General features: G+C 36.6%; 1 pseudogene; it reads right to left on the reverse strand.

Moving 5' to 3' along the window:
• Positions 1 to 6,172: 6,172 nt before the first annotated feature.
• LOC150001602 (ornithine aminotransferase, mitochondrial pseudogene) lies at positions 6,173 to 7,566 on the reverse strand (annotated as a pseudogene).
• Between the last annotated feature and the right edge of the window lie 5,649 nt (positions 7,567 to 13,215).

A 13,215-nucleotide genomic window follows, 5' to 3' on the forward strand; every position in this document is an offset into this window, starting at 1 on the left:
CTAAACTGAAATTAACCAATTGCATTCTAACCTTTCAGGAAAAAGACTGAGTAGAAGATAGTCAACACAAACACGGATGGAAAACGAAACTAACACCCTGAGGTGGCTGTTTCCCAGCACTTTCTAGATGAGGAATATTCTGAATGTGACAAAAAACAACACATATATAGTTACCTGGGTAGTGGAAAGTGACTCATCAAGTCTCACAGTGGCCTGAAATAAATACTTCCTTTTTGACAACAAATATTTTTTGATAATAAAAATAAATTTTCTAGGTCCCTCAATACCAGGAAAATACCAGAAAAAGTTACCACCCCTTCCGTAGTACTAAGTTAGCCATAGAATTTATACATCTCAGATTGTGTTCACCAAGTTCAAAACTGAGAACCATACCCTTATAATTTCCCCAACAAATAACAACAGCTAACATTTAACTCATTCTTACCACATTCCAGACATTTTCTAAGTAATTTATATACATTAATTTATTTACCCTCACAACAATCCTATACAGTAGGAATTATAATTACAACAATAATAATATATATTAACTTATAGATGAGTAAAATGAAGAACTTGCTTACAATTACACAGCTGGTACATGGCAGAATGTGGTTCCAAATCCTGCATTCTTAAGCTATATGATGATGCCTTATAAAGTGGCATGTGCCCTGGTAGGCCTTGTCCAGGCCTCTAGCCAGTCTATCCAAATGCTGCCTCTTTAAGTTATACAGAAAAATTTTTAGGTAAAATGCAATTTATTCAATTTTGGATTAATACCATAACTGATATGTAGCAACTGAAACTTTTAAACATATTTCACTTGCTAATATTTGATACTTACAAAAGAATATATGTAATATCATAAGTTGTAAGCATAGTCATAAAATGAATAATCTTTGAATTTCCATGCCTACATAACTGCAACATACCTTCACCACTGTATCTAGCTATGTGTTCCATATAGCTCCTACCTCTATTCCTACCATATAGAAGAAATCACTATGTTAAATTTTGAGCTTACAATTCCCATCTTCCTTTTTATAATTTTATGATATATATGTATATGTATTCATCATATATATTAAATATATGTAAATACATATACTTCTGATCTTTATGTACTTTATCACATTGCATGTACTTTTTTTCCAGTCAAACTTATTTCCAAGTTTCATCCTTATTGTTGTATTTGTTACATATTTAGTTTATTAATTTCTTATTACTATTTGAAAATCTGAAAAGTATAGGATATTTAAATAAGTTAATTCCTTTATAGAGATTCTATAATGGAGAGATAACTTGAGCTGATCCCTAAAAGGTAGTTGGTTTGCTCAAAAAGAGGAATGTGAACATTCGAGGAAAAAGAGAGAAGCATGAGAAAAGTACAAAGGCAGGAAAATTTGAGATATGTTCAGGTGAAAACATATGTGTTTCTGAGAACAGTATGTTGAGATCAGTGGAAGATAGCTCTCCAAGGAGACAGAGAAGTAACAGTCAGAGATGTGGGAGAAAAACAGAAGTGTGGTGTTTTAGGAGCAAAGAGACGTGTCGTTCAAGAAATAAAGGAGCCCTGACTGGTGTGTCTCAGTCGATAGGGCATTGTCCTGCAAAGCAAAAGGTCACTGGTTCGATTCCCCATCAGGGCACATGCCTGGATCATGGATTCATTCCCTGCAAGACCTGAAGAGGCAACCAATTGATGTCTCTCACACATCAATGTTTCTCTCCCTCTTTCTCCCTTTCATTCTCTCTCTAAAAAATTTAATAAATAAAATCTTTAAAACAGAAAAAAAAAGAAAAAGGACATGATCGACTGAGTTGAAAACTGCTGATGAGAGAAAAGTATCCCTTAGGTTTTTCAACACTGTCATCAAACCATCTAGTTATAATTCAACTCATCTAATGCCTCTTATTCTAAGTTCATGGTCACGCCATCACTTTCTGATTAAGAAGTGATTTTCCATGTAATTATACTTGTAGAGGGAAAATTCTTCAAGATAAGACTTCAAGCATTTCTAGTTCCTCTGCTAAGGTATCTTATAAACTAATAAGGCAGTTTCTAAATATGAGTTTGCTCCACATATATGAATACAGGAGTACAACTCATCTTCTTGGGTTGCTGTAACAAAATAGTATAAAATGCATGGTTTAAAAAACAGGCATTTATTTCCCAGAGTTCTGAAATCTTGTCAGTCCAAGATCACAGTGTCTGCCAATACAGTTCCTGATAAAAAGCTCTCATCCTGGCTGCCTTATCTTTGTCCTCACATGGTGGAGAGAAAGCTATGTCTCTTTCTTCCTCTTTTATAAATCCACTAACCCCATCATGATAGCCTCACCCTCTGGACCTCATCTAAACCTAATTACCTCTCCAAAGCTCCATCTCCAAATACCATCACATTGGGGCCTAAGGCTTCCATATGAATTTGAGAGGAATGCAATTCAATTCATAGCAGGGAGAAATGTGGGTTTCCCCAGGTGATCATAGCAGTCCTCAACACAAACTATTTCCCAGGTGTCTGTGTTCTAATTGGCATTGAATACCCAATATGAGTTGATCTCAAGACCTGATCATTCTTGTCCTACAAAAAATATGTCTCTAGCTTCACAATGTTAGCAAAATCTTGGAATTGGTTACCCAAACAAACTTAGTACCAAGTGAGAATGATCTGACTCCAAACAACATTCCAGGTAAGGATCACAGCTACCAGAGATGAAATTCATCAACTAACTCTGCAGAGACTTTCAACCCCTTTGTATAACAGTAATTAAACATATTTCCTTATGTATAAATACAAGTAGGGCATATAAAATTCTGACAGCAATTTCTAACTTCTGTTCACTAAGGAATTGATACAGCCCTTTGGTCACAGCAATCAGAGAATACTGTATTCTCTGTTGGTCTGTTGCCCTCCCACTTTGTCAGGTCTGGTGATCATCTGTGTGTGCCATGAGCAGGACCAATTCCAAGTTTTCCAGCAACCTGCACAAAATGTTTCATTGGCACTCATGCACTGCTTAGGGTAAAATCATGAAGCACAAGGCATTATCAGTTGATTTACATATTGTTTTCCTCCAACATGTTCTGCAAAACTGCCTTCTTCCTCTACTTGCTAAAAGAAAAGACTGAATGGATCAGTAACTCAGTATGCTATGTTTTTGTTCTCTTTACTATGATCAGCATTAGTGATCTTCATATTTTGACCAACCAAAATATTTTTTCCCTTTTACAGGAAATGTTACTTCCTGTCTGATGTCAAATGAAAAAGCCCTCTTCCCTATGGTGCAACCCCTAAGTCTTTGCAAGTGACATCATTAACCAACCCTCTGCCCACAACACTCATTCCCATCCCACACCTGCCAACAGGAGCCATATAGTTTAGTAAGTTTCATTAATATATGTGCGTTAAAATAATGTTTTCTTTATCACAAATCAAAAAATTTGTTAAAAACTGAAGTCATAATTTCATTCCTAGAATCTTAAAGGCTACTTCCATATGTATTCTCACAACATGTTTTTGTACTTAGTTAAGCAACTTGTGTTTTGTTTTTTATACATTTTAAAAGAGTATTTCTTAAATGAGATTTTCATTTCTACATTACGCCTTTTGGTGGCTAACTCTCCTAAGTTTCTTGCCACTTTGGGGTGCAGCATTTTGCTACTTCCTCAGGTTGCAGCTGCAGCATGGACCTGCCCTGCCCATTTCTCATGTCTTCCAATCTGAAGTAACCGCTGTTTCTTAAACTCATCAATTGCGTCAATATTCCGTTCCCAAATATTTACCTGCAATATAGTTATATGTCAAGTCTATTTTGTCACCGCCAAGATCTGGTCATTGTGCAACTGATTTAGACTTAGATGGTGTCATTCATTTTGCAGAAGCATGGTTAGACAGTTTCCTGTAACAAAAATAACACTGCTTACTGGCAAGAAAATCTTAGATTCCAAAATTAGTTTCCTTTTCCTGACTCAAATGACACTATTTTTAACCTAAAATCAACCATAAGATCTAACTATTTATTTTCTTAATTAAATGTATTCTTGGTTTCAGTAATTGATGAGGAAACTTTACTCCAAAGTAAACAGTTGAGTTTTCAGAATATCTACTCCTAATACTTGACTTTGTTAAGAGGACACAGTATTACCCATATCATCCAAATACCTTTTCCCACTAAAAGAAACCAGAGATCCTTGGAGAAATGGCTGAATTCCAGGGCTAGAATCCAAAATGTATCTGGAACATCTTCTTGTCCCAGATAAAAAGAAAGTGCTCAAAAAATTATGATAGAATAACCAGAAGATAGAGCCAAGTTGATGGGACTCTCACTAACCAAATCTAGGATAATTTAATTATCAAAATAAATAAAACAGAAACATGCTCACCCACCAGTTTTTATAGAAGCTTTATTCATAATTGCCAAAACTTGGAAGCAACCAAGATGTCCTTCAGTAGGTGAATGGGTACATAAACTGTGGCACATCTAGACAATGGAATATTATTCAGTGCTAAAAAAGAAATGAGCATATTTCTAAAATGTCCATACTATCCAAAAGCAATGTGTAGACTCAATGAAATCTCTATCAAAATTCCAATGGCATTTTCTACAGGTATATAACAAATGATTCTAAAATTTGTATGGAACCAATTTTTTAAAAATCCAAATAGCCAAAGCAAACTTGAGAAACAACAAAGCTGGAGACATCACACGCCCTGATTTCAAAATATATTACAAAGCTACAGTCATTAATACAGTATGGCATTGACATAAAAACAGATACAGAGATGAATGAAACATCATAGGAAGCCCAGAAATAAACCTCTGCATATGCAGTCAATTAACTTATGACAGAGGAGCCAAGAATACAGTGGGGAAAAGACAGTCTCCTCAATAAATGGTGCTGGGAAAACTGAACAGCAACAGGCAAAAGGATGAAACTTGGATCACTATTTTAGACCACACACAAAAATCAACTCAAAATGGACTGAAGACTTGAATGTAGGACCATCAGACATAAAACTACTAGAAGAAAACATAAGTGATTAACTCCTTGACATTAGTCTTGATGATGAATTTTTGGATTTGAGAACAAAAAAAGAAGGCAACAAAAGCAAAAATAAACAAGTGGTACTATATCAAATTTAAAAAGTTCTTTTTTTTTTTTTCAAAAAAGACATACAGATTGCCAACAGGTACATGAAAAGGTGCTCAACATCACTAATCATCAAGGAAATGGAAATCAAAACCACAATGAGATCTAACTTCACATCTGTTGGAATGGCTGTTATCAAAAAGACAAGAACTAACAAATGTTAAGGAGGACATGGAAAGGAAATAATTGTACACCATTGGTGGGAATGTAAATTATTGTAGCCACTATAAAAACTGTATGGAAAATCCCCCCGAATTAAAAATAGAACCACCATATGATCCAGAAATTTCACTTCTTGGTATATATCTGAAAGAAATAAAATAACTACCTCAAATATCATAGATATCTGCACCCGTATGTTCATTACAGCATTAACCACAATAACTAAGATATGGATGCAACTTCAGTGTTTATGGCTGGATGAGTAGAAAAAGGATACATATCCATAGATATATAGTAAGATATTATTTAACCATAAAAAAAAAAAGAAATACTGCTTTTTGTAACAACATGGATTAATCTTTTTTTGTGTGTGTAGGCTAACATGAACTTTATTTCAATCTAGTAGTTTATATGAGCTTAATCATTTCATCCTGAAATTCAATCATTATGATTCAACTTCATAAGGTCAAACCAGTTCCCTATGTAGAACCAGTCACCTATATAACTTCTGAAATACAATACATTTACACCAGCAAGGAAATTATAGAGATGTAAATAAATCACATAGGGCTTGATTAGAAGGCTGCCTATATACAGACAGACAGATGCACTTCACCTGCAAAAGCGAACCAACACTGAATTGAACGTAGACGATGTTACATTCTTACATAGCAGCCTGAACGATTATGAATGTCATGCTATTATGTATGAACTGAAAATATACATATACATTTTTTTAAAAGTCCTTGAAGACACAGGGGAGTGGAATGTGCCTGCGTTAAGAGCAGAAACACAGAGGCTTCGTAAAGGATGTCACCAAGCTGCCTGTCCCCAGTTGGCTCCCAGGCTCCACAGGAAGCAGCCGGCACCCTCAGAAAGACAGGATGGTCTTGTTGATGATTTCCACGGACTCCTGAATCTCGTCCTCCTTGATCACAAGTGGGGGCGCGAGTCTGATGATGTCGCCATGAGTTGGCTTGGCCAGAAGTACGTTATCTCAAAGTTGCAGGCACAGCTTCCAAGCATCTTAGTCTTTGGTGTCTCGGATGACAATAGCGTTTAGCAAGCCCTTCCCCCGCACAGCGGTTACTATGTCGGAAGGCAGCTTCATCAGCTCGTTTCTCGAGAGGGCGCCCATTCCTTCTGCATTTTCAGCAAGGTTTTCTTCGTCCAAAACCTTGAGGGCCGCGATTGCTATGCGGCAGCCCAGAGGGTTGCCCCCGTACGTGGACCCGGGCTCCCCCGGCTTAATGGTCAGCATGATGTCATCATCGCACAGGACCCTAGACACAGGGTATAAGCCACCAGAAAGTGCCTTTCCCAGGAGGACGACGTCAGGTCTGACATTTTCGTGATCAACACCTCCCAGTTCTGGCCAGTCCTGTCTGTATCTCATCGGCAATAAACAGAACCTTGTGCTGCGTGCAGAGTTCTCGCACGTCCATTAGGTAGCCTGGCTCGGGACAATAATGCCCGCCTCACCCTGAACTGGGTCCACCACGAATCCAACAACATGTGGATCCTGAAGAGCACGCTCAAGAGCAGGCAGGTCATTATATGGAATGATTTCGAAATCTGGCATAAATGGCCCAAAACAGTCGTAACAGCTTGGGTCTGTGGAACTGGAGATAGCAGACATGGTCCTACCCCAGAAGTTTCCAGCTGCAAAAATAATCTTTACTTTGTATTTGGGAATACCCTTAACTGTATAGCCCCACCTCCGAGCGAGTTTGCACGCGGTCTCTCCGGCCTCCACTCCTGTATTCACTGGAAGAACTTTGTGGTGGTTGAAAAGTTTAGTAACATACTCTTCGTATTCACCAAGCACGTTGTTATAGAAAGCCCAAGATGTGAGGGTCAGTTTGTTGGCTTGACTTTTGAGAGCGTCCACAATCTTCAGATGGGAGTACCCCTGGTTGACAGCACTGTAGGCACTCAGGAAATCAAAATACTTCCTGCTTTCTACATCCCACACATAAATACCTTTCCCCTTCTCCAGGATTACAGGTAAAGGATGATAGTTGTGGGCACCATATTTAGATTCCGGTTCAAAAACGTAATCAGAGGATAGAGGGCCCTGGACTCTTGTTAGTTGCAAGCGATGTAACAGAAGCCACTGGTGAGTGAACTCCCTGACGAAGCACAGCCACAGTCTGGAACTGCGCTAGTTCGGAAAACATCGTGTCCTTCAAGCAGGAATGCCATGGATCAACTGCCCTTTCTTCCCGCGGTTCAGAGGGGAGCACAGCTTGTTAGCCTGAGATCCAGGGATGGTCTTCAGGGTCCTATAACTCCTGGCAGCACCTCGGAGACATGCCCGGAACACACGGCTGGGGCTGAACTGGAGCCACAACATGGATTAATCTTGAGGGTACTATGCCAAGTGAAACAAGTAAAAGAAAGACAAATGCTGTATATCTTTATTATATATGGAATCTAAAAACGCTGAACTCATAGAAAAAAAGAATACAGCAGTGGTTACCAGGGGCTGGGTGGCAGGGAACATGGGGAGATGTTGATCAAAGTCTAGTAACTTCCGCTATAAAATTAATAACTTCTAAAGATCTAATGTACAACATAGTGACTATCATTAACAATACTGCATTACATACTTGAAAGAGAGTAAGTCTTAAATGTGATCACCACAAAAAATGGTAATAACGTGAGGGGATGGAGGTATTAACAACCTTTACTGTGGTCATCATTTCACGCTATATACATGTATCACATCATCCAGCTATATACCTTAAACTTACATATGTTTTATGTCAATAATATCTCAGTTAAGCTAGGAAAAATCTAACATTTTTTTAAAGTAAAAAAATAAAAATTGTTGTCAAAAACAAAAATAAGCCATACTTTCAAATAATTTATTATATATATAATATATAATATATACATACATATAAAGAGAGAGAGAGAGAGAGAGAGGAAATTATAAAGCAATGTGGCAGAATGTTAAATTTTTTACTTAATTGATTTGGGGTGAGACCTGAATTAAGGACTTTTTTAACAATCTCTCAGTGAGTCAAAAGTATAGCCAGACTTGAGAATCGTGCAACTAAAGGGACTTACTCACCTATAAAATGGTCCCATAATATGGTACATTAACTTTAAGCCCTAAATCTTCTACCGATGCCCAGTTTTTTCAATAAGGTCAAATTTCACAATCATTATAATTAATAATTGACATTTTATACTAATAAGGCTAATAAGAACAAAGGGATTCACTTTGTACATGAAATCCAGGGTCTATGCCAACCTGGCGTCTGTGAGTCTTTCTCTCATGCCACATTTGGGGTCATCAGCTACAAGCCAGAATGAAGCCAAATAGTCTCCGAAGACTGAATTTCATTACCAGGGAAAGACTCTTCCTTGAGGCTGTGTTAGTCACAAGAGCTCTTCTTCCTAAGCATGACAGTTAATCCTGAAGCAACCAGCTGCACACAGCCTAGTAAGTAATGAAGTAGAGGACCACATGATTTACATTCATTAAAATTAATTAAAACCACAGGCAGAAACCAAAAGCTGGTGACTTTTATAATCAACAATTATTAGAGTATACCACAAACTACTTCTAACAACTCTTTTAAAAACTTTCCTCTACAAATGGTTAACTCTCTCTACACCACAGCCTAGAGTTTAGTGTTGGATTTTGCATTCTGCCAGAGGTTATTTTGTTATTCTGAAATGGAGACTCTAAAGATCGCAACATTGTCTCCAGTGTAAAAAGGTAAACAGTCTAAGCAAAGATTCATGACTTCATTTGATCCAATGGAGATGCAGTCTCCTCATATATCCCTTCATTGTTTCCACAAACATTTGCTGAACACCTTACTCTCTGAAAAGTACAATATAGGTATATTTGTGATCAGAACCACAGTATTTGGAAGGTACACAGATGAAATGTTTGACCTCCATGCTGAAGTTGTCTGTGAGGACAGTTTAGATCCGCTTTTCAGTCAATGCTTCAAAGTAAAACTCTGTTTTAATATTTAACTCAACCTTATAATCAATCTTCAAGTGAAATGTTTTGTTTTGTTTTTGTTTTTTGTCATTTGAGTACATGTTCATTGATTTTTAAAGGGAGGGGAAGGAGGGAAGAAAAAGAGCAAGAGAAATAGAGATCGGCTGCCTCCCTCACATGCCCCAATCAGGAATCAAACCCACAACCTAGTCATGTGCTCAGTCCAGGAACTGAACTGGCAAGTCTTTGGTGTACGGGATGGCACGCAAGCCAACTGAGCCACACTGAGCCAGTGCCTCAGGTGAAATTCTTTAGCTAGATAATACACAGCTCCTTCAACACACTTTAATGAATGTTGTAGCATTTATAAACTCAAATGGCTCATTGCTGTAAAAAACTGGTAGCACAATGAGTCAACTTTTAATTCAGTATTCAGTGATTCTATTTCTGTATCTTTTAAATAGATATTGAGGGAGTAATACAAATGGCACACTGCAGGACTCATAAGAGGTAAAGTAGAAAGAGTAGTTAAAGATGACCAAGCCCTTGGAGTTTATCAAAAGTGATGAACAGGCTATATTACAATGTACCACACACTGGGCTACACACTGTTTCCTAACTGCAATAGGAACTGTCCCACCTCTGTGCCTCGACACATCCTATTCTTCAACTGGAAATCTCTTTTCCTTTCCCTGTCCAGAAAAATATATCCCATCTGAAGTGAAGTCTCTTTATTGAAGGCACACTGTAGTAACTCACATTACACTTAGTATTTTTTTGGTTTTGATTTTTATTTGATTGTTTCTGACTTTCAGGAGTCCAGTTCACCCATGTATTATTAACTCCTATAGTACTAAACAAGTGTCCAGCAAATCTCTTGGCACAGCATAGGGCCCCAATAAATATTTGCCAAATTAGAACCAAACTGAAAGGAATACTATCATTCTGAATTACTATGACAAAGATTTTTCAGATCATTGAGCAGATGCTATTAGAGACGAAAAACATTTTTAAAAAATTATCTGTCCCAGCTTTTGACAAAAAGAAAAAGATATGGTAGCAAATATTGCTACTGTTCAATCCAATTAGCAAGACATATAGTCTATGCACAACCCACTGCTTTTATAGACTCCTTAAGGAATTATACAACTTCTTTTCCCAATGAGATGTAGCATAGTTAGTTTTAAATGACAGTCACATTGTGGTCTGAGGCAAGACATAGTATTTAATAACACTATTGCAGCAGGCTTCATCTTTCCAGTTTAAGGCTGCAAATTCAAAGAAAGACAATCAGTTCAATGTTCCTTCTGGGAATTTAAACCAAGTCAACATTATTAATAACGCTTTGGTCCTGGAATGTTTCCAATGTGCCACTTCCCTTTAGTCAACAATAAGTATTGATAATCAGAGAGTCAATCATAGTTTTATCAGAATGGTCAAACATAAAGCCATCCTTTGCTTCTTTGTTTTTTTTGTTTAACTCGTTATTATTCTAGCTTGTATACTCTAAGCCTGAAACCATTGTACCTTTAGCCAAAACTAAAGGTTCTTGGTCAAACCCACTTTATAAACATTCTTTAACTTTTCCAAAACAAGATTGTACCCAAGCACTAGTCTTTACACTGTTCTATTTCAAGGCTATCTCCATGGTCAATTCAATTGCCTGCATTATTTGGTAACTAACACAGTTTTATAGAAATTACTTTCACACATTTTTGAAGGACCAGTCTTTCAAATCCAGGTGAGGCTATTGTGTTCACTAAAGAAACCAAAGCCCACTTTCTAATATCATGAAAATAATTCAGACTCTGAAAGATAGAGTATCATCCAATAATATTAAGCAGATACCCACAAATTTACTTAATGTCATTAAAATTTGGTATAAAACTTACACTTATTTTGCAATTAAAAAATTTTTTTAACCTGAAGAGCATCAGTAGGATGGTCAATAAATGACTTAAATGCCAATGTTTCAGATAAAATAAAACATTATAAAAAGAAAATACTGCTCTTTATCAATTTCATGCTAAACAATGTATGTCACAAATGAGAATTCATTACTGCATTACAACTAGAGCAAACACTGAACTTCTTTCTTCTGTTCGGTTATTTTAATTTTCTAAATTGATTATCACCTTTTCCCTCTATTCCACTTTTGCAAATCAATATTAGATCACAATGAAAAAAAGGCCTAGATGGGGTGAGAGATTGAAATTTATATGAGTGTTACTCAAATGTATTTTTGTGCTCTTTCAGTTACTCTAACTTCAACTCTAAATTCAGACCATACAAGAAAGTTCAGTAATGAGAAAATTATATTTTATCCATAAATTCCTATAAATATTTCACTTCAAATGTGAAGTTGGGAAATGACCATTACAGAATTCATTTCAATTAGAAATTGGTTGAAGGGAGAGGAGAGAAGAAAATTAACTAGAAATTTATGTGATTCTAAGGGTCACTGTCACTTAATCAGAAGTCAAATTCTAGAAGAAAATATTTCAGTCCCAGAGGATCATCTTAGCTCATAATTTGTTTCAATTATTTGACTAGACAGTATTTAATCCAGCATGATAGTAGTTATAACTAACCAATCTGAATGCCTCATGACAAACAAAATATGCAGATACTATCATTACCCTTGTTCTACACGTAAGAATACTGAAGTCCAGAGAAGCTAAGTAATTTGTCAAATATGAGGAAGCTGGAATTCAAGGCCAGAGCATCTGACTCCAGGGCCACCACTCTTTACAGTCTTCCAAATCACTTCCAAATAGAACGTGTTCTCAAATCCAGCCCCACATTTCAGTACCGAGGTCCCAGAAACTAGGAAAGTGAGTGTTAGGAAGAGTGTCCTCAGTAGAAAAACAGGAGAAAGTCATCTATTTCTTTAGGTTTTGACAATTCTAGCCTTAGATTATGTGAACCAAGATTAATTAATTCACTTAATTATTTTCTATCAAACTATAATACTTGGTGTCTCTGGGTCTTTCTGAAACCCAGTGTTTTATGTAATTTTATGATGTGTGAAAAGAAAGCCTCTTTATGTGAATATTTTATTCTAAAAAATGTTGATTTGCCCTGACTGATGTGGCTCAGTGGGTAGAGCATCATCCCACAAAACCTAAACGTCACCAGTTTGATTCTTGGTCAGAGCACAGGCCTGGGTTTTGGGCCATGTCTCCGGTTGGGGGCCTGCAAGAGATAACCAATTGATGTTTCTCTCACATATCATTGTTCTCTGCCGCCCTTCCCTCTCTCTAAAAATAAATAAATAAAATCTTTAAAAGAAGAAACTTCACCTAAAAAATGAAGATAAATTTTTTTTGAAGTTTTGATTTGTTGACCTAAATCTGCATTTAGACAACTCAGTAAGAACTCACCGTACATGTTGGAATTAAATCAAATTGCTGCCAAATAGAAGAGTGTGTGTGTGTGTGTGTGTGTGTGTGTGTGTTAAGTGATAAATAAGAATAATAGATGGGGGGTAGAAAGAAAGAGAAAAAAAAAAAGAATAATAGAGGTGTTTCCTGAGTTTTCAGGGCAGGGATGAGGAACCAGAAACAGATTTATGCTGATTGAGGTTACAAATGAAGAGACCTTAAAAAAAGGTTTGTAACCTTGAGGTACTTTAGTTGGTATACTACTGTAGTAATAGTATGAGAAGCATGAGAAGTGAAGTAGAACAGAGGAAATAAATGGACCTGATGCTCATACAGCTGCATCAAGCATTGATTTCAATCCACCATTGAAATTGACTATATCTCTTCAAATAGATGAAAGGGTAGAATAGATGGTATTTTTAAAACAGGAAAGAGAAAAATCATCAGATCATTTTCTGACTCCAGTACTGTTGGTTGTTGCTAAATTAACAGAACATTTTGTATGTGAGCAAATCATCAAATCTTTAAATACAATATGGTACATTTTA

The sequence above is a fragment of the Furipterus horrens genome, unplaced genomic scaffold, assembly GCF_987537825.1.
Source record: "Furipterus horrens unplaced genomic scaffold, mFurHor1.1.pri manual_scaffold_9, whole genome shotgun sequence".
Classification (NCBI taxonomy): domain Eukaryota; kingdom Metazoa; phylum Chordata; class Mammalia; order Chiroptera; family Furipteridae; genus Furipterus; species Furipterus horrens.